Genomic DNA, 13397 nt, shown 5'->3' with positions numbered 1-13397 from the left:
AGGGTCTGTCCAGGGTGGAAACAAAACCGGAGGGTTGGCCCGGCCTGCGATCGAACCCTCGGGCTCGGCCCAACCTGCGACCCGACCCTCGGGCTCGGCCCGGCCTGCGACCCGACCCTCGGGCTCGGCCCGACCTGCGACCCGACCCTCGGGTTCGGCCCAGCCAGAGACCCGACCCTCGGGCTCGGCCCAGCCAGAGACCCGACCCTCGGGCTCGGCCCAGCCAGAGACCCGACCCTCGAGTTCGGCCCAGCCAGAGACCCGACCCTCGGGTTCGGCCCAGCCAGAGACCCAACCCTCGGGCTCGGTACAGCCTGCGACCCAACCCTCGGGTTCGGCCCAGCCTGCGACCCAACCCTCGGGCTCGGCCCAGCCAGAGACCCAACCCTCGGGTTCGGCCCAGCCAGAGACCCAACCCTCGGGTTCGGCCCAGCCTGCGACCCAACCCTCGGGTTCGGCCCAGCCTGCGACCCAACCCTCGGGTTCGGCCCAGCCTGCGACCCAACCCTCGGGTTCGGCCCAGCTCGGGACCCAACCCTCGGGTTCGGCCCAGCCTGCGACCCAACCCTCGGGCTGACCCATACCTGAAATAAACAACAAAAAAAATGTTTAATGAACAGTGATATTTAAACATATTTATTTCATTACATTGTAAATAAATGTAAAAGTTTATAAAGCTTTTTTTTAACTGAAACATGTTTGGACCTTCCTTCAGATGTACATTTAAACTGTTATACGGTCTCACATACAGAAACACCAAATATTTTTGTTGTTGTTTGCAGAATGTTAGACAGCAAGACTAAAAGCTAAAAAAAAAAGCTAAAAAATGAAAATGCAGGAGTTATTCAGCAATAATGAGGGGAAAATGTACATTAAATTACCTCCAATTCGTAAAACTAGGCAAAGTTTTTGTTTCAGTTAGTGCGTTGACACTATTGAACAGGTTCACCATGAAGGTAAAACAGAGTCCAAATATTAAACATTTCAAAAGAAGGTAGAACAACAATTTTTAAGAGGTACAGGGAGGAGGGAGATGTTGAGTAACATTGAGTATTAAGAGTATATATATATATATATATATATATATATATATATATATACACACACACACTATTGTTCTATTGTTTTAGTATTTGGTATATTGTATTATTATTATTATCATCATCATCTTATATTTTTCTTTATTTGTTTTTCAAGGGCTTAACGGGCAACTTGGGATGATATTTTGTGATGTACATGCTATGCACTTCTATACATACTGTATATATATTACATTTATGCTGTCTTAGTGCAATGGAGATTGTCATTGTGATTCATTAGTTTAGATTATAAGAAGGAGTAGGAGTTTATAAGTTACACTTCTGTATTTGATGTTTTATGTTCAAATTTATGCTCTTTTTTTCCCCCCATTTTAATTATTTTGTTTGCATATTCAAAAATAAACAATTCAATTCATTTTAATTCCCCTTATAAAGTTTAGTTTATCCTTCCTTCAGGAGGGCAATGATTATAACAATAAAGCAAAAATAACAAATGTATTTATTTCTTGGAAGATAAAAACATTCATAGCTGTGCAAAAAGATTGCACTATGTAGTGATAAACTTTGACAACATATACAGACAAAACATAAATAAACATTTAATTTGTGCAGTGATGACTGTATCACTCTCATGAATGCTTAGCACTGCTATTTTTTAAAAAAGGATTTCATTTATTGATTTATTGATTATTTATTTTATATTTTGATATGGACAGCACAATGACATTGGACAATTTTTAAACGTTTTAACGTGTGCTAATTTTTAACACTTGTCCACAGGAGGATTTTGAAAAACAAATTAAATAAGAGGGGGAAAAATAAGCCATTTAAATTTAAATAAGGAGTCATTTTAAGAAAGTAATCAATGTAGGAAATAAAGTATGTATCTATGTAAATAAATGAAGTAAATATTCAAGCACAAACAATGCAAACAGCATCCATGGTAACTACATTTCACCCACCTCATTGGCTGCTTCAAAAACAAACCAAAACAAATAGTTCAGTATCAATTTTATCTAGAAAAATATATAGTGAAACTCGACTTAAAATTATTTATGAACTAAAGTACAAATTTACAATAAATCTACCTCAGGCAGTACAGGACTTAAATAAATCTACTTTTTTTTTTTTTTTTTAAATAAATAATTAGACCTCTGCAAAACAGTCGGAACAGCCCAAACGCTCACTAACGCTCGGCCTATAATACAAAATATAAACGTCTCAGGCCCAGAACCTGATTTAGACAGACCTATAGATTATAAATCATAATATATACTTAACTTTTCAGTGCTAAAATGATGAAATAAGGCCTATCAGGTGAGAATAATTAAAACGTGTCTTACCTTGAGCCATGCGCAGGGCCATGGTTCAATTTTCTGGTCTCGTCGTCTTATAAGTCCTTTTTCTGAAGTTCTGCTCCTGGTCTGAACTTCTTCTTCTGGTCGTGTAGAGGTCTTCTGATGACTTTTCTCAGTGTTTCGTAAAGTTTTTCTCTCCTTTCTCAGCTCACAGATGCTAACAGATGCTAACAGCTCTCCTCTCAACGTCTCTCTCGCTGCTCGCTAAGAACGTTAAAGTTCAGCAGGTGAATTTAAATGCCGCATCCAACTCGTTTCCATGGCGACGACGTCACGCAACTTTACGTAAAAACTTTAAAAAAACTTTTCAAGATACACTGTCTATTTTTGTTTTTATTTGTGAACAATGCATACATAATGGCTATCTTAACGTTTTATATGAACCATAAAAATATTTACATAAGGTGAAACGTTCAGTTTTACGACGCACGTGACCACTTTTCACGTTCTGTCTGTTGCGTAAAAGTCATGGCAATCCCCCGGTTTCCCACGGACTATGAACGCACCACCGAGATCCCGTTGGGCCAAACCTGCCAAAATTTAAAATAAATGAATAAAAGAAACAAAAATAAAAATGTTTAATATGTATAAAATGAATGATTAAATGAATACAAGTTAAAAAAAAAAAGTATGTAAGTTATATTTGTATTTTCTTTTTTATTTCCACTTTTATTTATCAATCTATTTCATTGAATTTTTCAACAATATTTTTTTTTTGTTTTGAATGTTTTTTTTTTGCATGCATTTATTCAATATTTTTACTTTTGTATTTTTCCTCACTTATATTTATTTATTTGTATTTAATCTAAAAATTTTCCCTTTTTATTTTTGTTTATGTGTATTTATTATATATATATATATATATATATATATATATTTATTTATTTATTTCGGCACGTTTGTTCCCCCGCATTTTTCAACTTTGGGGTCGTGACCCCAGGCGTGGTCGCTTGGAGTTTAAATGGAGCTGCCTGAATTGTCTCGTAATTGATGAACAAAAAATAAAACAATAATAAATAAAAGAATATTCACAAAATAAAATCTTATACAATTTTATTCTATACTTTCACTATACTGTCAAATATAAATCTGGCTATTATTATTATTATTATTATTATTATTATTATTATTATTATTATTATTAAACGCCACATATGTATTTAATTATACAAAAATACCATAAACATGAAGCCAATTGTGTCAGTGTTTTTTTTTCTTTTTAATATAATTACTTTTTATTTAACTGTTAATTGTTGTGTGTGTATGTTTTGTGAACTCTCAGTGTGTGCATCTAAATAACATGTTTGGATAATAAAAAAAAACCAAGAAGCTGATTTTCATCAAGATATTGTACTATTACACATATACTATGTGTTTTAATTAGATAACCTTTTTTAATTTGACTCTCTTTCAACATTATTTAATGTAAGAATGGGGTCAGGTTTAACTTTTTATTTTATATTTTTCATTTTTGGAATGTCAGTGCTAAAAATAATATTTTCATGTTTTTAATTGATTCACTTTTTGAAGCATTAATATTATAGTATACAATAGCAATGTTTTAATGAAAGTGATTAGTACATATTCAGAGCCAAAAATGCAATACGATGAATATTTTTGAAAATTCATTTCAGTGAATCCCTATTGTTAACTCCAGCATCATGTTTCATTTAAATCCTCAAAAAAGAAACAATATCACAGTACAATGTGAATGATCTCTGCCTGCTTTTAAAATGTTGTCGTCATCCAGGGAACTTATTAACTAATTTATTCTGTATTATTTTATCTGCAGTGTGCTGTAAGTTAGCGGGTCAGAAAATGAATGGATGTGTTGTAAGTTATAACCATCCAGTCTTTTTAAAACTCTTCTTTTTAGGTTTAAAGACAAAAACAAATCATGTTTTAGTAAAATATAAATATTTCTGGCAGAAGGCTGCAGGATAAGTGCCAACATAGCTCTAAAGGTGTCATAATTTAGCAAACAACACTTAATGACAGCCTTCATGACACCTTATTCATGCTAATGACAGACATTGACAGAGCAATGTCAGCCTTATGTATAAGACTTCAAGTGCTACCCTCCAGTGCCTACCCAAGAGTGAATTGATATTTTTATTTTTTTTATTTATTTTTTTTTATTTATAATATAATTATAGATTATTTATTTTTCCATTTCCGATAGCCCACAGTACCTATAAGTTTGAAAGTGTCAGCATTTTTTGCTTTTCATAGCTGTTACAAGGCAAAAGGTTGTGTCATGGCAAACTTAGGACAAAGTCACTGGGAGCAATTCAGGTTTCAAAAAAACAAGTCCATTATTGTCGTTATTATTGTCCGGCTGGAAACGACGCTCAGTGAAGGATGGTCCGCCCGGACAATGTCGGGCAGAAATCAGGAGAAAATCGGGAGGGTTGGCAAGTATGTATTAAACACAAAAAACACTTTATTGTCATTTCTAAGTTACATGTAAGTGTGATTTAAACAAGAATAGCTAAATAAATAAATCTATATATATAAAAGCTCACTGGTAAGTGCTGCTATTTGAGCTATTTTTAGAACAGGCCAGCGGGCGACTCATCTGGTCCTTACGGGCGACCTGGTGCCCGCGGGCACCGCGTTGGTGACCCCTGCTCTAAACATTATATAACATTTAATGGAACTTCAACCTATTCATTTATCTTATAGCACACACGGTCCTGTCTGTGTGTATGGGTATATGTGGCGACCATGACTAAAGTAAATTGGCCATTTTCGGTTTGAGAAGTTGGGGGTTCAAAGTGTCCTTGAGCAAGACACTGAACCCTAAATTGCTCCCAGTGGTTGGCTCATGCCTTTCATGGACATTATGTTTAGATGCTCACATCTTACAGAGAACTATCACTGTTAGCCTTGCCAATAGTAGGTTTAGTGAGATATTAGCAAAATGGAGCAAGATAGTGGGTCACTTTAAACACAGCCCTGCTAATACAGAGGAACTACAACAGGAACAAACAAGACTGAGGCAAGAACGAGAGACATTTATACTGGATGTTTCCACAAGTTGGAATTCGACACTTTGTACAAAGCTGAATCCACCATCAGTGAAACAAACTGCCCTCTACAGTGGTGGTCCAGTCCAGCAGGGACCCACCCACAGCTGTCTGTCCTGGCCCACAACTTTCTGACGAGCCCTGCCACTTCTGTCCCATGTGTGAGGTTGTTCTCACTTGCAGGTCACATAGTGACAAAAAATATCTTCCTTGAGCTCTGATAATGTTAACTGGCTAGTTTGTCTGAGCTGAAGGATAAGAAATAGGCCTGAAGGTGTTGTGAGGCTGATGGGTGTTATTTTTTGCTACTCTACTGTTATTTAGTACTTGGAGTTCCAAAGAGATTAGGCCAAATGATATATTTCAAATTTTACTTGAATTAAAAAAAAAAACACTGTTGATTTGGTTTTTTTTTGTTTTGTTTTGTTTTTTTTACAATTTCAAGCCAACACTGCTGTGAAAAGTACATAATGTAATTGAAATGGCACTTTTACTTAGATTTGTTACATTTTTCCACAATTGTGACATTAAAATTGTTTGAGTTTACTGTATTTTTGCAAATATAGTTATGCACTTAAAATGTGATTAATTAAAATTATTAATTACAAAGACCCAAGTTAATTAGATTGTTTTTTTAAATCAAGTCCCACCCCTAATATATATATATATAAGGGGTGGGACTTATACACAGTGATGGGAGGGTTACTTTTGAAAAGTAATTTGGTACAATTACAAGTTACCTGTTAAAAAATGGAATCAGTAACTTACTCTAAGTATCACTATAAGTAATGTAACTGATTACTTTTGATTACTTCAACACCGAACATGCAAATAAAGACAGAAAATGATAGAATACGTGTAACCTGCTCACTGTATTATTTTAGACAGACATAAAATCACCTTCTATAGTCACACTGTATTAAAGGGAATGTTTTAGTTTTACACAGACTGGGAGAAACCACAGTAGTTGAAATAAATAAGGTTATCAATCAATTTACTCATTAATTATGAACAATTCAGTTGAATCATTGACCTAGACCTAGTGTTGTAGTAGTTGGGACCGGTCTTGGTCTCGAGACCAAATTTTAAAGGTCTCGGTCTTGTCTCGGACTCGGAAGCATTAACACGGAGAAGAACGGGATAAAACAATTCTTTATTCAGTCTTTAATACACCCTGTATAATGACCGTAACCTTCCTTAATGTGACTGAATGACGTGTATGACACACTCGTGTGTGTGTGTGTGTGTGTGGCTACGATGTCAGTTTGGACCGTGGAGCGCAAGGGAGATGTGAACTAATCACCAGTAAAAAGGCCAGTAAAACTCCAGAAAACACTCACCAGGAATAAATATTATCTCCCTGGTAAAAATAGTAGCTCTAACAACAGGTAAAATGGTAAACTTGGTGATATTAGCAGTATGGGGACGCATTTACTCGGCCTCTGGGTCCTAGTGCCTGCCGGCCAGTGAAGCCTGTACCGTTTACCGTGTTTACCGAGGTCCGTGTGTGTTTATTAAGTCCGTGTGAAAGTCTGCATGTTTATGCCTGCGTCCATCCACTCTTTTCATTATATCCATGTCTTTTAAGGCTTTTATTAAATAGTATCGGCTGTAGTCCGGGCCGCCGCCATCTTAGATTATGTCGTCACCAGCGTGTCATCGCCGCAAGTTGCACTAGCGCAGAATGACTCAAATAACTGTAAAGAGGTCTTATATTAGTCTATTTTCTTTTTAAAGTGGTGTTTTTTGTGGCTTTAGACTCAAATTACATTTATGTATACTAGTACAGTGCCCGTTGGAAGTATGCATTCATGTGGGAGCTTAAGTAGAGTTAATTATGGGCAAATGAGTATGTGTTTGAAGGTTGGATGTACAAAGAGCTGTACATACTCTGTAGGGTTTATTTGCGGGTGCAAAATAAAATATCGTGTGCGATTTCCCTGGTTTAATTCTATGGTTTGTTGTTATTTTAAACTCACTTTTATATTTTTTTGTTTGGTGTATTTTTCTGTAATGTATGTTTTTTGGAGTCATTATGTGTATTTGTGTATCTTTCTGTTGTATTTTTGTATAGTTATAGTTTTTTTGTTGCCATTGTAGTGTGATTCTGTTGTCAATTTGTGTATTTTTTGTATAAATATTGAATTGTGTGTATTTTTATGCATTTCTGTTGTAATTGTGTGTACTTTTTGTATAAATATTGTTTAGTTTTTTGTTTTATTTTACACATTTAGTGTATTTTTATTGTAAATACTGTGTGTGTGTGTCTACATCCATCTCCTCCGTGCACCCGCATTGTAGTTTTCTGTAATGTATATTTTTTTGGAGTCGTGTATTTTTTATTCTTTCAGTTGTCTTTGTGCATTTTTTTATTCTTTCATTTGTCTTTGTACATTTTTTATTCTTTCAGTTGTCTTTGTACATTTTTTTATTCTTTCATTTGTCTTTGTGCATTTTTTTATTCTTTCATTTGTCTTTGTGCATTTTTTTATTCTTTCATTTGTCTTTGTACATTTTTTATTCTTTCAGTTGTCTTTGTACATTTTTTGTGTTTCACTTTACTCATTTAGTATATATTTATTGCAAATAAATAAATACTGTGTGTGTGTTCCGTGAAATGTTTGAAACGCTGATAACCAAACTCCATAGCGATTGTAGCGCCAATCAGAAAAACAACCAAAGTGCGCAAAACAGAACGTAAAGCTCCAAACTAAATGAGTGAGTAAGTAAATTAAAGTATTATCTACAATTCGGCTGTCTTTTTTTTAAAAACAAAAATAATTTTTTTACCTTTGAACATAATATGTTCCCTCCAATATAAATAGGTTCACAATATAACTATTTTTTATAGTTTCTGTTTCCACTGTATCCAGAATAATAATATTTCTCAACAAGAACTATTGATTGATTTGTCACATGACTGTTCCAGGGTTTGAGTTTATTTTATTTAGTTTCACATCTACCTGTAGCTCTGTTTTTTACACTGATGACAACTTGTTTGTAGTTTTATTTCAGAAAGTTTCACTTTTACAGTTACATTTGGAGACCTTTGTAATTCAATATCCTAATTACATTACAGCAACCAAATTAAACTATATCAACTAAGTGAATTAATAAAAATAACCTGTGTAAAGGCTTTTTCAAACAAAAAAATAATCATGTGAAGTCTGTGACCTGTTGACCTGCACAGCTCAAAGAATCAGAATCGAGAATCAATATTTCTTGGCAGAAATACTTTTAAACACTTACTGTACATTCAGCAGACATAAAAATCTTGTTTTCAAATATGTAGAATAATTGTGAATTTATCAGTAGCAGTAGTAGTTTTAATATTTTAGTTAATTTTTTGCAGGCACCTTTTTTGGCCGTCAAATGTATTTAGAATAAACTAAATTAAAGAGAGAATGTTATTTAACTGTCGAACCTTGTCATAATTTTATTTATTTATATATTTTTTTAAATTGAAAAAAAAATGTTTATGGTCTTGGTCTTGACTTGGTCTCGGTGCATTCTGGTCTCGGGCAAATCTTGGTCTCGGATAGTGTGGTCTTAATCACAACACTAGAAAGCACACAAAGCATTTCACCAAGTTTGATTTCTTAAGATATTATTTTTTATTTATTTATAGTTGAAATGAAAGCAGTCAGAGTAAACACTACTACTACTACTGCTGTCTCATTCTGTGCTGTGGTGATGAACATCTGGAACAGTCTGATTCTCCTCTGAAGTGAATCTGTAATCACACACAAGACGTTTTACAGTCACTAGTACAGTAATTAACACCTATTTTTATATTAAATGTGTGTTCAAACGAGAGGCTTTGCTTACAATGTTTTTGGTTGATGATAGAAGTCTTTCTTCATCTCCATCTTGTGCTGATGTTTGTGTGCTCCTGTCCTCCATCTTTCCTCTCCTCCATCAGTGGATACTGGTGGTCAAGACCAACATTTTACAGGTGTTAGTAAAACGTGACGTCTATTTATACATTAAACATGTGAGTGTCTTTCTGTGTGAATGAGAAGTTTTACTTACATTGTTTTGGTTAATAGTCTTTCTTTCCGCTGTTGGCGTCTCCTCCTGGGGCTGATTGTGGGACACTTTTGGATGCTGGTGCTCCTGCATTTTTCTCCTCCTCCTCCTCCTCCATTGGTAGATGCTGGCACTCCCGTCCTCCATCTTTCTTCTCCTCAATCAGTGGATGTTGGCGTTCCTCTCCGACATTTTACAGGACTTAGTAAAACGTGACGTCTATTTATACATTAAACATGTGATCAGTGTCTTTCTGTGTAAATGAGATGTTTTACTTACATTGTTTTGGTTAATAGTCTTTCTTTCCGCTGCTGGCGTCTCCTCCTGGGGCTGATTGTGGGACACTTTTGGATGCTGATGCTCCCCCATTTTTCTCCTTCTCATCCTCCATTGGTAGATGATGGTACTCTTCCATCTTCCTTGTTCTCAATCAGTGAATTCTGGTGTTCAAGTCCCACATTTTACAGGCATTATGACAAAGTAATGTCATTTTTTACAATAAACGTGTCCAGTGTCTTTCTGTGTAAACGAGAGGTTTTACTTACATTGTTTTGGTTAATAAAAATATTTCTTCTCCTCCATTGTTAGATGCTGGCACTCCCGTCCTCCATCTTTCTTCTCCTCCATCAGTGGATGTTGGCGTTCCTCTCCGACATTTTACAGGAGTTAGTAAAACATGACGTCTATTTATACATTAAACATGTGAGTGTCTTTCTGTGTAAATGAGAAGCTTTACTTACATTGTTTTGGTTAATATTGTTTCTTTCCTCTGCTGGCGTCTCCTCCTGGGGCTGATTGTGGGACACTGTGGTGGACAATTTACAGGTTTTAGTGTAAACGAACATCTATTTCTCTTTTTTTTTTTTTTACCAATGACAACATTTTTACAATAAAAAAAAGTTCAGTGTCTTTCTGTGTAAATGAGGTTTTGCTTACATTGTTTTGGTTAATAGTCTTTCTTTCCGCTGCTGGCGTCTCCTCCTGGGGCTGATTGTGGGACACTTTTGGATGCTGGTGCTCCCGCATTTTTCTCCTCCTCCTCCTCCTCCTCCTCCATTGGTAGATGATGGTACTCTTCCATCTTCCTCGTTCTCAATCAGTGAATTCTGGTGTTCAAGTCCCACATTTTACAGGCATTATGACAAAGTAATGTCATTTTTTACAATAAACGTGTCCAGTGTCTTTCTGTGTAAACGAGAGGTTTTACTTACATTGTTTTGGTTAATAAAAGTATTTCTTCTTCTCCATTGGTAGATGCTGGCACTCCCGTCCTCCATCTTTCTTCTCCTCAATCAGTGGATGTTGGCGTTCCTCTCCGACATTTTACAGGAGTTAGTAAAACGTGACGTCTATTTATACATTAAACATGTGAGTGTCTTTCTGTGTGAATGAGAAGTTTTACTTACATTGTTTTGGTTAATATTGTTTCTTTCCTCTGCTGGCGTCTCCTCCTGGGGCTGATTGTGGGACACTGTGGTGGACAATTTACAGGTTTTAGTGTAAACGAACATCTATTTCTCTTTTTTTTTCATTTTTTTTACCAATGACAACATTTTTACAATAAAAAAAGTTCAGTGTCTTTCTGTGTAAATGAGAGGTTTTACTTACATTGTTTTGGTTAATAAAAGCATTTCTTCTCCTCCATTGGTAGATGCCGGCACTCCCGTCCTCCACCTTTCTTCTCCTCCATCAGTGGATGTTGGCGTTCCTCTCCGACATTTTACAGGACTTAGTAAAACGTGACGTCTATTTATACATTAAACATGTGATCAGTGTCTTTCTGTGTAAATGAGAAGTTTTACTTACATTGTTTTGGTTAATAGTCTTTCTTTCTGCTGCTGGCGTCTCATCCTGGGGCTGATTGTGGGACACTTTTGGATGCTGGTGCTCCCCCATTTTCCTCCTTCTCATCCTCCATTGGTAGATGATGGTACTCTTCCATCTTCCTTGTTCTCCATCAGTGGATTCTGGTGGTCGAGTCCAACATTTTACAAGCATTATTAGAAAGTCATTTTTTACAATAAACGTGTCCAGTGTCTTTCTGTGTAAACGAGAGGTTTTACTTACATTGTTTTGGTTAATATTGTTTCTTTCCTCTGCTGGCGTCTCCTCCTGGGGCTGATTGTGGGACACTGTGGTGGACAATTTACAGGTTTTAGTGTAAACGAACATCTATTTCTCTTTTTTTTTTTTTTTTTACCAATGACAACCTTTTTACAATAAAAAAAGTTCAGTGTCTTTCTGTGTAAATGAGAGGTTTTGCTTACATTGTTTTGGTTAATAGTCTTTCTTTCCGCTGCTGGCGTCTCCTCCTGGGGCTGATTGTGGGACACTTTTGGATGCTGGTGCTCCCGCATTTTTCTCCTCCTCCTCCTCCATTGGTAGATGATGGTACTCTTCCATCTTCCTTGTTCTGCATCAGTGGATTCTGGTGGTCAAGTCCAACATTTTACAAGCATTATTAGAAAGTCATTTTTTACAATAAACGTGTCCAGTGTCTTTCTGTGTAAACGAGAGGTGTTACTTACATTGTTTTGGTTAATATTGTTTCTTTCCTCTGCTGGCGTCTCCTCCTGGGGCTGATTGTGGGACACTGTGGTGGACAATTTACAGGTTTTAGTGTAAACGAACATCTATTTCTCTTTTTTTTTTTTTTTTTTTACCAATGACAACCTTTTTACAATAAAAAAAGTTCAGTGTCTTTCTGTGTAAATGAGAGGTTTTGCTTACATTGTTTAGGTTAATAGTCTTTCTTTCCGCTGCTGGCGTCTCCTCCTGGGGCTGATTGTGGGACACTTTTGGATGCTGGTGCTCCCGCATTTTTCTCCTCCTCCTCCTCCATTGGTAGATGATGGTACTCTTCCATCTTCCTTGTTCTCAATCAGTGAATTTTGGTGTTCAAGTCCCACATTTCACAGGCATTATGACAAAGTCATGTCATTTTTTACAATAAATGTGTCCAGTGTCTTTCTGTGTAAACGAGAGGTTTTACTTACATTGTTTTGGTTAATAAAAGTATTTCTTCTCCTCCATTGGTAGATGCTGGCACTCCCGTCCTCCATCTTTCTTCTCCTCAATCAGTGGATGTTGGCGTTCCTCTCCGACATTTTACAGGAGTTAGTAAAACGTGACGTCTATTTATACATTAAACATGTGAGTGTCTTTCTGTGTAAATGAGAAGTTTTACTTACATTGTTTTGGTTAATAGTCTTTCTTTCCACTGCTGGCGTCTCCTCCTGGAGCTGATTGTGGGACACTTTTGGATGCTGGTGCTCCCCCATTTTTCTCCTTCTCATCCTCCATTGGTAGATGATGGTACTCTTCCATCTTCCTTGTTCTCCATCAGTGGATTCTGGTGGTCGAGTCCAACATTTTACAAGCATTATTAGAAAGTCATTTTTTACAATAAACGTGTCCAGTGTCTTTCTGTGTAAACGAGAGGTTTTACTTACATTGTTTTGGTTAATAAAAGTATTTCTTCTCCTCCATTGGTAGATGCTGGCACTCCCGTCCTCCATCTTTCTTCTCCTCAATCAGTGGATGTTGGCGTTCCTCTCCGACATTTTACAGGAGTTAGTAAAACGTGACGTCTATTTATACATTAAACATGTGAGTGTCTTTCTGTGTGAATGAGAAGTTTTACTTACATTGTTTTGGTTAATATTGTTTCTTTCCTCTGCTGGCGTCTCCTCCTGGGGCTGATTGTGGGACACTGTGGTGGACAATTTACAGGTTTTAGTGTAAACGAACATCTATTTAAATTTTTTTTCTACCAATGGCAAGTGTTGTGTCTTTCTGTGTAAACGAGACGCTTTACTTACATAGTTTTGATTGATAGAAGTCTTCATCCTCTGCTGATGCCTCTTGTGTCTCAAACATGCTGGGAATAAAAACATAATCTCTAAACTCTTAACAACCTAACTATACCTAAACATACTTAC

The 13397-nt window shown here is 36.3% G+C and overlaps 1 long non-coding RNA gene across 8 annotated transcripts; it reads right to left on the bottom strand.

Moving 5' to 3' along the window:
• Positions 1–9023: 9023 nt before the first annotated feature.
• LOC114462575 (uncharacterized) lies at positions 9024–13162 on the bottom strand. Of its 8 annotated transcripts, none has more exons than XR_003673973.1 (9): positions 12909–13162; positions 12453–12808; positions 12187–12332; positions 11724–11788; positions 10668–10769; positions 9736–9896; positions 9460–9675; positions 9256–9355; positions 9024–9160 (listed from the first exon to the last, which is right to left on the bottom strand). It is a non-coding gene; the product is annotated as an uncharacterized LOC114462575 (long non-coding RNA). The 8 variants fall into 8 exon arrangements; XR_003673974.1 differs by having other exon boundaries at positions 9460–9896; positions 12453–12554; positions 12648–12808; XR_003673975.1 differs by having other exon boundaries at positions 9460–9896; positions 12909–13010; positions 13104–13151.
• Positions 13163–13397: the final 235 nt, after the last annotated feature.

The sequence above is a fragment of the Gouania willdenowi genome, chromosome 4 (genome assembly GCF_900634775.1).
Source record: "Gouania willdenowi chromosome 4, fGouWil2.1, whole genome shotgun sequence".
NCBI lineage: Eukaryota > Metazoa > Chordata > Actinopteri > Blenniiformes > Gobiesocidae > Gouania > Gouania willdenowi.
This window is presented reverse-complemented; position numbering and strand designations above follow the sequence as displayed.